Source organism: Simochromis diagramma, unplaced genomic scaffold, assembly GCF_900408965.1.
Source record: "Simochromis diagramma unplaced genomic scaffold, fSimDia1.1 OVJJ01000481.1, whole genome shotgun sequence".
NCBI classification, from domain to species: Eukaryota; Metazoa; Chordata; class Actinopteri; order Cichliformes; family Cichlidae; genus Simochromis; species Simochromis diagramma.
In genome coordinates, this window is record NW_024386898.1 from 707,501 (window position 1) to 722,233 (window position 14,733).

The 14,733-nt window shown below is 39.9% G+C and overlaps 1 long non-coding RNA gene across 1 annotated transcript in view; it reads left to right on the forward strand.

Annotated features, from left to right (window-relative positions):
* The window catches only part of LOC120735171, a 65,778-nt gene that overhangs the window by 1,533 nt on the left and 49,512 nt on the right, over positions 1–14,733 (forward strand). The window lies entirely within an intron of this gene.

The following is a 14,733-nucleotide window of genomic DNA, read 5'->3' on the forward strand; positions in this document are numbered from 1 at the left end:
ATTCAGCAAAGCGTAAACTGGATCTTAATGCATTTACATTACATTTTCTCTTCTAAAATTAGTCTAAAGGCTATTCAAGTTCAATTTTTGATTTGTCCCAACATGAATCTAAGCACTGAGCTCTGGAAACTTGCTTTGCATACTGAGCAGCCTGGGAAGTCAGATTTGTTAACACAGGATAGCACAGGGCTCCTCGGCTCTAATGAACACTACAGATGTGTCAAGCGGGGGAGGAGGGGCATGCCAAGGGCGGTGTAAACATCAGCCAATTACCTGCCTGGATGACAATTCTGTACTCCTGCTTAGTGCACGTGAAGAGGCCAGCGCATCTGTTGTGTGACGCCAGCAGCAGTGTACCACGAGCACTGGTAACAACCACAGAACTGCTATTAGGTACGCTGCACATAAGCATTCTGTCATTGTTACTGGTATAGTTCTGTTGGTGTGAAGAGTAGTGACGAGCCAAACATGGAGAAGAAGACAAAATAGAGAAAAACGTGCTGGGCGGGTCCTGATCAGACAAGATTTGCCGATATGAAGGGCGGCTCAGCCGTAGATACCATCTAGCTTGGTTTTGTTCTGGTTTGTAAAAGTTATATAAGACCTTTACTCAAGGTCCTCTTGATTCCACTTTTGGAACCACATCTTGAATGTTTCATCCTCCTAATATGTCAAATTTTTGCAAGCTTAATGCCTTAATGACATGCAAATACATACACCGTTTTTTACATTTAGCAGAACCTTTTGCTTGGGAAATCTATGCAATTTTTCCATTCAAAGGTTTGAATAATTAGTTCACTTGCCAAATAAAAAGAAGGTCATCTTTAAAAATTAATGCATCCAAATTAAAAATGACTTAAATAGTTAATAAATGTAAGTTTTAACATTTGATGCTCTTTCAGGGTGAGACATTATGCTCAGATAAAGCTGCAAGACAACTGAAATCAACTCAGTCCTGTATACAATCTCAAAAAAATGGAACAGTTATATGCATAGCACCTGGTATTCCTTTTCTCTTCTTCATTCTCCTCTCTAAATGAGTTCCTTATACATGCACATAAATGCGGAGATGTTCATATGCAATTCTGTTGCACAATTTTTCTTGTTTTCCTGACTGCCTGCATGCAGTTATCTAGTTGTATTTCATTTAAAGTGCCTGAAAGGCAGCATAGCTTTCATTTCGTGTGGTCAGACAGTAATGCATGGTGACGGGTCTTGACTGAAGGGAGTTCATTATACCGCAGTATAAAATATAAGAAATCAATGTTAGTGATGCCTGGATTCCCACCAAAGAGTAATACAATGCTGCAGCAGTCCTCTCGCTTTCATGTTCACAGTGCAGTGCGTTTAAAAAAATGGAAAATGTGACACTTGGTACAGGTAAATTTAAGTTATATGGCTTGAGAAAATTACAGTGTGCTTATCAGCGTGGAAGGGATGTTTGCTGAGATTCATCTGTTTGAATTCAGTGAGCTATTATTGCAGCAAATGTGGTATTTTGTCCTGCAAGGGAAAGTGGAGCTAGTGAGAGCGCTATTGAGAGATATCCTATGTGACAGCCAAAATATCACTGACAGAAGGAACATGCCTCTCTGGAGTCCATAATCATTTCTCAGTGTAATATGTGGTGATTCTGATATTATGTAAGCCTGATTTGTGCTCCTAGGCTGAACAAGGGCGCCACTGCCTCAAGGGTGTCCATACTTTATGATGCAGAAAGTCTAAATCTCATTACCTTTGAGTGCTGTAATACTGAGACATAAGTTGACACAGTCTCTGCTGTGTGTGAAGCCAAACACACCCAGAACCGAAGTGGCCTGACTTTGTTCTGCTGGGACAAAACCCAGTGCCCAGCCAAGTCTCCCAAGGGTTTAAATTAGTTACACCCCTGGCCTCTGAAACTCTTTATTTTTTACTGCATAGGGTAACACTGCATCTCTAGTGGCAGGTCTGACTTAAAGCCCAACCCACATACTGTACTAAGACATGAGCTATCTTTGAAAATAACCTTGAGAAAGTAGGGCTGAAGGGGAGGGTTTTGGTACACTTGATTTGTCTCCTCTATAATAAGACTACATGATTTGGCCTCTCCAGAGGGCCCATCAGAGCTTTTGAAGCTGAATGCAGCCTCCTAAAAGTGTTAGGGCGCAACAGCGCTTTAAAGGCTTGGCTTAATATTGCACACTTATGAAAATGTGTGGGTGACAAGCAATGTTATTAAACTGAGAAATATTTGTATTTTTAAAATGATTTAACAGGATCCAGTCACAGTAAGCAGTATGCTCGGTCTTCATAAGGAGGACTATTTTAGAGAGAAGCTTTGCAGGGGACTTTTTGTATAAATGGACGTGACGGGTCAACATTCAAACCTCCTTATGAAGCCAAACAATTTTTCAGAGACTTTGTTTCTGCGTTAGATAGTTTATTACTCTTCATATGGTGTGCACATGCCTGTTTATAAACTGCCCATACTACTGTATGAATACTAATCCCCCCCACCACTCTATCACCCCACTCTACACATGCTTTCTTCTGTCTATCAGAGCTGCCCCGTGGCCAGCACCGCTGTCAGTTCTGTGACGCTTGACATGAAACATTCACTATACCATGAGTCAGGTTCTGACCGCAGGGAGAACTCTGCTTACTATCCTGTTCCCACATCAGACCTGGCTAAGAGAAGTCACTGTTCACTTTGATCCTTTGCAAGGCCTCCAGACTACAAGCTGTCTCTTCCCATGCTAAGCTATTTCCATATACATCGCTTCCTTTCTGTGATGCTATGAAGGCATCATACTTATATCTTACTTCAGCAGTGACTTGTGGCTGTGTTGGAACATTCCTGGATATTGTAGGGTGTTGTAAAGCAGTAAGAAGCTTTGCTGTCATGAAAGCAACTATATTAGCCCTTATGCCTTATTTATGTCCAGCCCATCTTCTTGTTGCTGAGAACATTTGCTAAAGAGGCGCCTAAGGAGCCGCTCATGATTAGTGGCAGAGTATGTACAGTATGTGAGAGGCGTGATGTTGGTTCAGGGTCTCAGTGGTAAAGAGACCATAAATTACCAGATACAAAGAACATCATCCCCCTCAGCAGCAGTGATTAATCTCACTTTAGGCTTTTAGCTCTGGAGCTGGGTAGCAGCATGTTCTTAAGTCGGGCGGCATTTGCTTGGCCATTTATTCATTAGAGGGCCCCAAAGAATACCCAGAAAACACCTCAATTGCTGTTGTTGAAAAAACGGCTCTTATGTTTTGCCCCTCATTAAATCCAGTGCCACATGGTATTTAAGTTGCGTCATGCATTTGAAATTCACATAGAAACTATTGCATAGACAAGCACTGGCTTTTTATAACTTACCTTTAATAGTAGAACAGTACTGTACATGAATGCTGCCATGTTGCTGGTGAATCGTGCACACAGCTAGGTCCAAATATACTTGGACACTTACACAATGTTTAATATTTTAGCTCTGCTCCCAAATATATTAAGGTTAAAGTTATACAGTGATATATATATGGGCTTAAAGGGCAGACTTTAAACTTTAATTCAATGGGCTGAACAAAAACATTTTCTTAATCACTCAGGGAGTTGCAGCCAGTCCAATATTTTCAGGGGCTCAAATGTAATGCACACACAATTCACTCACTCCAATAGCTATTTCATAGACAGGTGTGCTCTTCATTTGTTCTTCATAAATGACGGTTGTAAAAGGTCTGGGGATGATTCAAAGTGTGCCAATTTGTTAAAGAAAAGGTCAAAGCCTGCAAAAAAAAAAAGAACCCACAAAAAAAAAAACAATTAGAGAAATAGCAGGAACAGTTAAAGTGTCCAAATGTGCAGTTTTGTGCATTATGAGGAAAAGAAGAAAGATTTGGCATCATAAAAATGCCTGGGGTCTACAAAAGAGTGCACAGAATGTACACACCTGCACGCAGAGTTCAATACATAAATGTGCACACATGAATGAGCCTTATATCCTGCCCTCTACACTTTAGAATTTGTTGATTTGTGAGGCTGGTGATGAATGGTTCTTCATTTGCAATGTTGTGTAGTGATCGCCATCATAAACTTTCAACTTTTGCATAACAAAGTGGTGTAAGCCTCTTTCAAGTGCTCTTTTGTGCATAAGCTACATTTACAAGTAAAACTGCTGGGCACCTATAAAGGACAGCAATGGTGGATGATCACAGAATCCTTTCCATGGTAGAGCAACACAAACAAAGCTTCAGGACATCCAGTTGAATGAAGAAGACGGCATAGCAAGGCAACATTTTCAAAGTTTACCATACAGAGAAAACTTGATGAGAGCAAAAAGAGAAAAAAAAAAAACCCACCAAACAAACCAAAACCAGACCACAAGGTGTAAACAATTCATCAGTATGCAGAACAGAGAGGATGGATTAGATTCTGCCAGGGAAGCATCTAAGAAACCAAAAAGCGAGACTGTCTCTGAAACATCGTTCTTTGAACAGGTGAAACAAAGTTTCATGGTGGGAAGATAAAAGCATGAGGAGGCTGAAAGCCTTTGAAACATAATTTACTTTTATAATTAAGATTTCATTGTTTTCCTTCTTCAAAATAGGAACAATCAAACACACAAAGACAGACACATGCAGACGTGAAAAACATCGTTGTCAACATTGTCTGTGTGCATCAGTATCAGTGTCAGACTTTCATATTGTGATACATTCCTGTGTTTTACTTTTCATCATGTCCAAATCATGTATTACCGCCACCTGAAAAACAAAAAGAAATTTTGGATTTTATCCTGTTGTTGTTATTGTGGTAGTGCTGTTATCACTTCATATGGCTTGCTTATTCTATTATTCCCTCCACCTGCTCAATTCAGTTTTCAGTGTGTTGTGCTCTCAAAACAGTGCAGGCACAAAGTCCTGCAAGGACAGAACAGGAGCACCCGGAGGCTTCACATACAGTATATTTTTTGTCCAAGATAGTGGGCTAATGACTACTTTAGGATTAGATCCAGGCAACCTTAGTGTCTTTACAAAAAGTCCTCTACCTTGTCAGCTCCCATTTGTGAACTGGTAACTGATCAATAGAATTTTCTCACTGTGTTTCTGTGCGCAGCTGTGTGAGTAGGTATACTTTCTTGCTAATCCTTTGGTCTGTTGTGATATGTCCTAATGTCATGAAATAAAAATTGATTCTGATTTTCATTCTAAGCCCTCATGAAGAAGAAAAGCTTTTATTTTTTTTTGCTTTGAAAGTCAAAACTTTTAAAGAACACTGTAGCCTTACTTTTTTATCCTCTGGTCTACTCTGAAAAAGTGGCTGATATTGACTTTTAGAAGAAGAATGTCAATCAAGATGAAAAGAAGGAGCTTTGCATGCTTGCGACATGCAAAAAGACACTCTAGCCATGAGAGCAGAGGGTGGTTATTGAACCTGGCACTTTCATCACAAGAGAATTGAGATGTTAGTGCATGCTGTTAACAGACACTCCTAATCAATGATGGACAAACACCAGCAATTCCCAGCAGGGGCTTTGACCAAGCAAAGACATCTTGTGATGTCCCTCTGAACAGAAACAAAAGACACATCGTCCTTTCAAAACACAGTTTAAAAATCATTCTCCACACCGAGAATACAATTAAAACTCTAGGGGGATGGTTAATTTGACTTGATTTTTAAACCATTCCCAAACTTGTTTGAATTCTTTAATAGCACATAATTATATAAGTGTCCTTATATTTGAATGGCCCTAATGAATGTAATTTGGAGCAGTTCTCCTGGCATCAAGAGCCTGCACTGTTGTTCTTTCAACACCTGCTACCCTCGGGAGAAATGGGAAGCCCTTTCCAAAAACGCTCTACTAATAGAACCAATTAACTAGTTTGACAAGATTTTATAGCAATCACCAGTAAATGGTGATTGGGTAGCACTTAAACTCAATCAAAGAGACAGGGAGTTGGAAGTTGAAAAAACCATTAAATGTTAGCCTTTAGATGGACTGATGGTCTGCTACAGAGTAGATCAGAGAAAAATGTAATTTTGACCAGTGGAATATAGTTTTATATAAAGATGGATATTTTTTCTTCTGTTTTATCTTCTTTTTCGCTATCTACTTTTTAATCTATGTAGTAAAAGCATACAGTACTGTGCAAAAGTCTTGAGCCACCCTGCATTTCTTTACATGGGAAAAATGGGTACGCTGTGTTTTAATGACATTGAGTGAACATTTATGTCCTCCATATAAGACAAAAACAGAGTTTTTAAAATTCGGAGAAACCTGAGCGTAAATATTTGATACCTACTTTTATTCTTAAACACAGCATGAACTCTCTTAGACAAGCTTGTAATTCTTGAAAGTAGTCTTTAGAAATAGTTATTAAGGCTTTATGAAGGACATCGGAAGCTCTTCTTTGGATCTTTACTGCCTTTTGTTCTGTTCTTGTAGAGATTATCTCACACTGCTTCAACAATTTTGAGATCCGGGCTCTGGGGAGGCCAATCCATGGCTGTATGCTTTTACTGCTTTGGCAGTGTGTTTGGGATCATCGTCATGCTGAAAATGAAGCGGCTGCTAATGAGGTGCTTTCCAAATAGTATTGCATGGTGCATCAAAATGTGCCCCTCCCCTTTTTTATTTCAGCCAACTGAAATGCAGGTACAACTCCGCACTCCTGGTCCTCTCTGCACATGTTGAGAATGATTTAAATGAAAACTTTAGAATTTGGATTCATTACTTGACTTTGTTTTTTTTTGTTTTTTTTATATAGACATGACTACCAGATACTGTTCATGTGCTTCAGGACAAGTTTTTCAGGACACATTGCATACTATTCTGAGATATATCCGTTTTTGACTAATAGCTCTTTGGGAATCACTTTGTTGGAGCAAAACTACTGTTTGGTAACAGATTTTTTGTTTTGTTTTGTTTTTGCAACAGGATGCTGGTGTGCAAGTGCCTAAAGATACAATTTAAAATTGATCATTACCAACCAAAAATCTCCTGTCTACGATTTCTTATTTTATTTTATTTCTCTTTAAATCCTTCGCTTTGAGCTCAATGTGCTCTAACTTTAAATGTTATCTATAACTTTTTTTAAAACATTTTTTTTGGCTTATTACATTGAATTTGCATTTTATGTAATCTGTAAAATAGGAGAACAAAGTTCCCTCAGAGAAGCTGATGAATTAAAGCAAAGACATGCATGGGAACAAAAGACGTGCTCAAAAATCCCTCAGAACTCCAAAGCATGACAAAAAATAGCATCTCCTGATACGCTATGAAGGTAAGTGACTTTAAGGCTTAAGCACAGCATGATGAAATTAAAGCAGAATAGATTAAAGCGACAGAATAAATACATTTTGACATAAATAATGCCAATGTTATTTGAAAAAACGTGAACAATATATGTTGTTTCTTTCTTTTAACTCGTATGCATGAATATAACAGTTGCAGTGATCAAGGTCAGTACTCATCCTCCAGACCTGACTTTTCTTGTCGGTATTCCAAGCACCTCAGAAGATGCTGGCAGCACTTTTTACTTGGTAGATACCTCCCCGACCCAGTAGGGCACATGGATGAGACGCACACTGAATAGTCGATTCTTCCAGCCTATGGTCAGCATTCCACATGCGTCCCTTGGAGCTAAAAGCTCTTCCTCTGCTCTCCTTTTAAGCACACTGACAGGAAGGATGTGATATTGCACCTGGCCTCTTTCAGGGCTCCCTACCCCCTCGCCTCTGCTTGTCATGGAACTGTTCCACCACTCTACACTAATTGTTCATTCCTTCTCTCCTACTTATTCCGCTCTGACACCTCCTCCCTGTAGAGCTCCACTGCTCACGCCTTATGAAAAGAGGACAACTCGTTATTCAAACTGTTAAATAGTTCATAGGCAAAACAGCTCAGCACACTAGGATGCAGAAAAATAAACCTGCTATAAATCCGCTTTGATCTGGGCAGCGGTTCAGTGGAGCAGTCCTTTCTGATGCCTGAGTGATGAGCATAAGATTTCTCAATAAGTCAGTGTTGTTTAATGAAGCCCAATCAGCGGGAAAAACCTGGAAAATATCTTAATCAAACCTCATCTTCTTACATAATGACTCCCTGTGGGACTTCCAGGTCCTGGCCTGATGCACCTGATGGGTCTAGCTCCAAATCTGTCTTTTCTAATGAGGAAGAGCTTGACTCAAATGTGAACCGTTAATTTGTGCTCATTAAACTGCACTAAATCAGACAAAAATCACACGCAAAGTATGCTTTGTTTAGTTTTTAGGTAAACATTTGAATGGCAGTTGAAAATTGTTACTGAAGTCAAATGAACAACAAGAGCTAAATCCTGTTAAAATTGTTGAACAAGCAAACATGTGAGACAGTTATCCATATACTCCAAATACTTAAAACAAATCACTTAAAATTGTTCAGGTGCCTTTTAAGACTAGTTTTCTGCACCATTACACAACCTTTGTAGTAATGCAGGTGGATAATTAATTCTGTTTTTTAGGTCACGGTGAAGTCAGCATTAATGTAATTTGTCACCTTTAAGTGTTTGCTTCACTTTAACCAGATGCTAGGACAGTATTTAACATTCCTTAAGCAAAAGTAAAGTAGAAATGTTATAATTATTTCTAGATCTTTGTATTAAATGTCTGTGATCCTCCTGCCACATATGAGAGCGATTAGGGATTTATTAAAACATGGTCTGTCAGTGCTCAGCCTGTGTACATACGTGCAGTGGATCAATGCTGATTCTCCACCAGCACGGAGCCTGGTCTTGTCATGTGGAGGTTGGGGAGGGGTGGGGGGGCTGCAGGGAAGGAGCGGGCAGATTAAAGCGGCTTTGTCTGTGCGTAAGTGGATTATCAGCAGGTAGAGTGCTCCCTGTGTTTCTCTAGCAATTGTGTTAGTGCACTTCCTCCCTGGCCACAGAGAAGACCATCTGCCATTTAGCTCTGATGGATGGTCCCGAGCAAACGTCAGTCTCCTTCACGCAGAACACCTGCTGAATCCTGATCAGACATTTGGCTCATATTAGTAAAGCCTATCGCTTTGTCACGATAGCATCCGCGTCTTGCTGCTGAGGTTCAAACAGCAACAACTGCAAACACACACACACACACACACACACACACACACACACACACTCTTAGACCTGTAAAACAAGGTAAACAGATTCAGGTGCTTAATCCACGTGGCACTGTTCCAACTCATACTCCACCAGGCAAACATATAAACAAATCTCATTATGGACAGCATAATATCCATTGTTTAATATATCAGTGAACAGACTGTAATATTTTGACTGGCATCAAATGGACGAGGCTGTGCCAATTTCTAACAGGATTGTGTGTTTTGAAGCAGAAGCTCACCCAGTGACAAAGTACAGTGTGTCTACTTCTTCACATGAAAGAGAGAGCGAGAGAGAGAGAGAGAGAGAGAGAGAGCTAAAACAAAAACCAGAAGGGGAGAAGGAGAATAAATATAAACTCCCATATATTAAGAGAACCCTTACTATAACATTAAAATATCAGATTATACAAGGGATATCAAAGAGACACATTTAGCCCACAGATCTGACCAGCAGATCATTCAGATAGACAGCAGAAAACTCAAAAGAGGAAGAAATAATGGCCTTTCATGTGACAAGCTTAAAGACATGAATGAAAAAAAATCCTTACATATTTTTAGAAAAGAGAAAACGTTGAATTCTTTGATGGCAAAAAACTATCTCAGGTTGCCAAGTGACCGTCAACAGCTGCAAAATGGAAAAAAAATGTACAAATGGAAATCTTTTTACCACCCAAACTTTGATGGTACACATTGTGATACAGTAGTAGATACCACTTGACAGCTTATTTATCATAAGAATATGCAAAATACACACACACAATGAGCATACATACCTCACACACTTTGCTTTTGCAGGTTTACTTGAGACTGCATGAATCAGTAAATTCCACCAATAGTGGTACAATTATATAAAAAAGCCTGGTTTTCTGCTCTCTAGCGCTGTATTGAGGTCCTGTCATCCAGATACATGTTTGTTAGTAGATAAGAGCGAAAGCTCTAAGGTGCTACGATAATGTTTTCTACCACTGTCACATTGATTAGTTTCTTTCAGATTATCCAATATTTAATACATTTTCAATTTTCACCTTAAAGGTTTTTTTTCCTATCAAAAATCCTCAAATCCTTTTTCCCATTAAGACATTGATACTCAGCAGGAACTATATATGTGGTGACTCAGTGTCAATCACCGAACAAAAACCGGTTTTGTTGCAGTTTGAGGGCTATTGAACCTTTCAGTGTGACAAGCATTGCTCTCAGCCAGATCCGAACCCCTGATAGCCACCAGAAGGTACAGAGAAGAAAGCGCGTGTCTTCTCCTGGCAACCTCCTTTTACCACGTGTCACTTTATCATCATCAAGCTTGACAAGGAATAAATGGGAACACACCAAATGCGGGGGAAACAGAAGCCGTGTCCTCGGTGACACGCGTGTTATTGGCTGACCGTCTTGTTTTGCTATAAGTCAATAATTTTATGCATGTGCATTTTAAGATTGTTGACAGCCGGATGCACACTTTGGATGTGATATTGAGATGGTGCTGCCTATTCAAAAATGATATTCCATTATGTTGATGTGATCTAGTGAGTAATTTCACTTTTCAGACATGGACGTGGATTTCATGGGAAAAAACTTACATCCTTGTTATGAAAGTCACCTTGAACTGCTTGCAGATAAAGTTAATAAATAAATAAATAAATAAATAGGAAGAAATACACTTCTATGACAGTAGATGTTTCAAAATAACATATTATTGTTATGTCTCCAATTCCTCACAAAGAATAGTATGAAATAATGTGACTAACGGGAAGAACAGAGCTTGGCAGGTAGCGGTGTGGCTGGTTAACGAGACGTACATTTAGCAAATCAAGTGTGATGTTCACTCATTTTTGCCCATTAGGCACCGTTAGAGTAATCAGGTATGGGTATTTTTCCTGCCCTCCGGCTTCACTGGGTTGTAATGAGCATCATTACAGCTTATTGCAACAGAATAAGGCAAAAGAAAAGTATTTCAAAGGAAAAAAAAGACTTTAAAGAAATCTACCTGGCTTTTTCAGAAACTTGCTAACTTACTCGAGCCTTTCTATGAGGAATTAGAGGTATTCATGTTTCTCAAAAACATTCAGAAATAGTGCTGAACAATTACCATCTAGTCTTTTTTTAACAAATGCATAAAAGGAGAAGTATAAAAATGTACACCGTTACTACTTTTACAATTGCTGGCTAGCTATATTAGCACTAATGCTGTTCAAAGTAAATAGACAGAAGCATCAGCTGTTTTTTTTACTTCAACATCAATAAACTGGAATTTCAACAAATTTATTCCGAGACGTTCTTTAGCAGATTTGCGTCATTAAACAGAGAATTATAGAAAAAAATGAATAAATATCTGTTTTCATGTTAAGCTAATTAACCCTAACAGTTTAACTATGGTCTTACACCTGTCTACATTTTTTGCACTTCGCACATGTGTAAATGCACACTTTTTTCTGTCTACTGCAGATATAAATTGTTCAACTATGTAAACTGTGTACACGGCCTAGACTCTGCATGTCTTATATTTCCACTATATTTGGTTGGAGACTTAGAAGGCTGGGTGATCTCTAAGCAGACCTGCTTTTAAATTTAGTCACGACAACCATCATGATGTGAATATTAATTTATTAAACATATTTTCATCTGGAGGCAAATTCATAAGAAACCTCAAACCAGAAGGTGAATGTAGAGATTCCTTACAGCACTCTGGCTTCCAGCTGTTCCTTTAGCTTTGTAAACCTGGTCACCCACACTCACAATAATAATTTCTTCTCCTTCTATTCATTTCCAAATGTTGTTTATTTGACCAGCCTGTGAGGGAAATGTGTTTTATTCAGTCCAGCTAAACAAATAAGTCTGGGAACCGAAATATCCACTCATGGATTTTTAGCTTTCTTAGCAACAGCATGTAGATAAGAGGACATTAAGTAAGATCATGAAAATGTCCTTTTTTGTGTGTGTAGCTAAAATGATACAGAACAGTGTTTCAGTGTCTTTCTGATCAGACAGTCTGCGTCCTACTGACCATTTGTGTACTCTGTACATCTATGGTACCATCCCAGAATGCAAAGCATACCTGGGTGCAGAAGGACAGGAAAGGCATTTAGCTCAAACTTGCAGCATATACCTGCTAGTTGGGTCAGATGATGTTTGGAGACAAGGTTCAGCAGAAACCCCAGACCAGAAGGTGAATGTGCAGACTCTTCATAGCACTGAAGATCTCAGTAAACCTGGCAACCCACACGCACAATAATAAACTCTTTAACTGAACTATTATTTCAGTCTTGTCATGCTTATCTGGTGCAGCAAAGTGATTGTAACTCCGTGCAATCAATCCTGTAGTGGAAGTCTCCTGTCTCACACATTTGATATAAAATCTATACCTGTGTGTCTGCCATTCAGTCATAACCTTATATCTTCACTACAGCCCTCCATTCAGCTCTCACTGCCTCAGGCATTTATATTTTCAAATACGAAAGTAAGTAAGTTAAATTTATTTATAAAACACAGCATTCACCAACCAAAGTGCTGCGCCGACTGTGTCACACGAACACAAGCATTTAATTGCATTAAAAAGTAAAACGTGCACATTTAGAGTACACAGTCGAAATGGGCCTGTTTGGTCTTTCGCCACCTGCTGTGCTTTCCACTGCCCTTCCCATGAGGACTGTGGCACTCATGAACTGACGTACACACCCACTGCCGTAATGACAGACCGCTGGAACTGGTGACACTGTATTCCGGTAATGTGTTGAACTGAAAAGTGCAATTTTACTTTGTTGCCCCATAATTCTGATTTCAAGTCATCCCAGAGAATCAGTGAACCTTTTGAAGCTTAACCACAAGAGTTCATGCTGAATGGTGAGAGTCACACCCAGCCAGAATCTGAAACCAAAGGGTTCTGGGTCTCAACCCTCCCCCCTTTCCTCTTTCTCCCCTTCCATCCCTATTTGACCCAGTGCTGCTTTCATCTTCTTCCTCCCAGTACAAAGTGAATGCTGTGCTGCTGCTGGGATCCAGCCAGCCAAGGAAGGACTCTACCACGCAGACACTACAACCCCCCCACCAACTCCGTCTGCCTCATCTCTGTCTTGCTCTTCTTCCTCTCCCTGTCTCTCTTTCCCCAAGCTCATAAATGCTCAGGCTTCCATTTTACAGAAAATACATTTTGCTGTAACTGCTGTGCTGTTCGTTTTCAGGGCTGCAGGATTACAGGTTATATCCAGGCCTTCAGATATACACTGGCAGACCAGTGTCCCACTGACCCTCCAAAGCCTGCAATTTAGCACAGTTATTTATGGAGCGAGGAAAACACATCCTTCCCTCCTGCCCCTGTCTGCTTTCATGATGCTGGACAGCCGCAGAGGCGTTCACACTTGTGCCTCAGCCCTTCCCTGCATGGTAAGCATGGCACTTTCTCTGTGAGTCACAATCCTATTACCCCTCTGCGGCCTCGTGGTGGGGCGATAAGAACGGCCCGGTGCACTGCAAGAGTGGCAGTGCTGAGCCTCCTTTAGCTGCGGTAGGTGGCTTAACCATGAGAAGAATGCTCGTCAGAGCTTTCAGTGGGAATTAGCTGTTTCAAAGATGTCCGTATGTTTGTTAAATATGAAACCGCGTGGAGAAAAATTAACTAGAATACGGCTGTCAAAACATCTGTAGCATAAAGATAAAAATAGGATGGGAATCAGCAATGTTGTTGGAATTGCTTTTCAGTTTGCAAAAAATAGAGCAACATTGTGGTTGAGGAATACAGTGGAGCACAAAAATCCAAGAGAATGAAATACAGTTCATTTTTCATTGCAAATGATGTGACCACTTTTGATATGAAAAATACATCAGATTCAAGGGAACATAGTACTTATTTTCTCCTTTTCGCTGGAATGGATAAGAAGTTAAAGCCTAATAACCCATGATATCCTAGAATGATTTTAAGTGTAGTAGTTTCCTCTTTTGCCTAAAATGTGAAAGATCCCCGATTTGATCCCAGGAGAAGACACAAATCCCTTTGGGGGTTTCATGAGGGCATCTGTTTAAAAATTCTGCCAAATCAAACATGCAGAGGTACCCACTGTGGCAACCACTTGTGAAAAAGGGAGAAGCTGACAGTAGTTTTATCCTAGAGTGATTTGACAGTTCATAAAGAGCTGCTTAACATCTTGGGAGTACTTAGGTTTTGGGGGTCGTTACTGTATCCATAAATAGTCCATGATTTTTAGGTCAGGTGAGTGCGCTGGAAAGCCAGTGACACTTAGTTCTTCCAGTGCCTTGAACTGTGTTTGGGGTCATTAACCTCTTCTAGTCCTTCTTCTCGTGGATGCATACCACTTGCTACTTTGTTAGGGTGGCTTTGTGTGACTCACAGTTAAAAATAATCTTATAATGGACCTTTATACAGCCCTGCAGTTTAGCAATTTTTTTTGGGGGGGGGAAACAAGCCATTAAATGTCTTTTCTATTTAAGGTCACTCTCGCTTTAAGCCAGGTTTCTTCTGATAAGGGGTCACTTGCAAACAAAAGGTTGGGTGGGGCTGCTGTGTACATAGCCAGAACCTTGTGCCTGAGAAAACCAACCAAAGAAGCGGAAACGCCTCCTCAAGCCTCATCTCCTGAACCGATAATGTCTGTAAACCTGCTTATTTAGTCTCGATATTGTTACA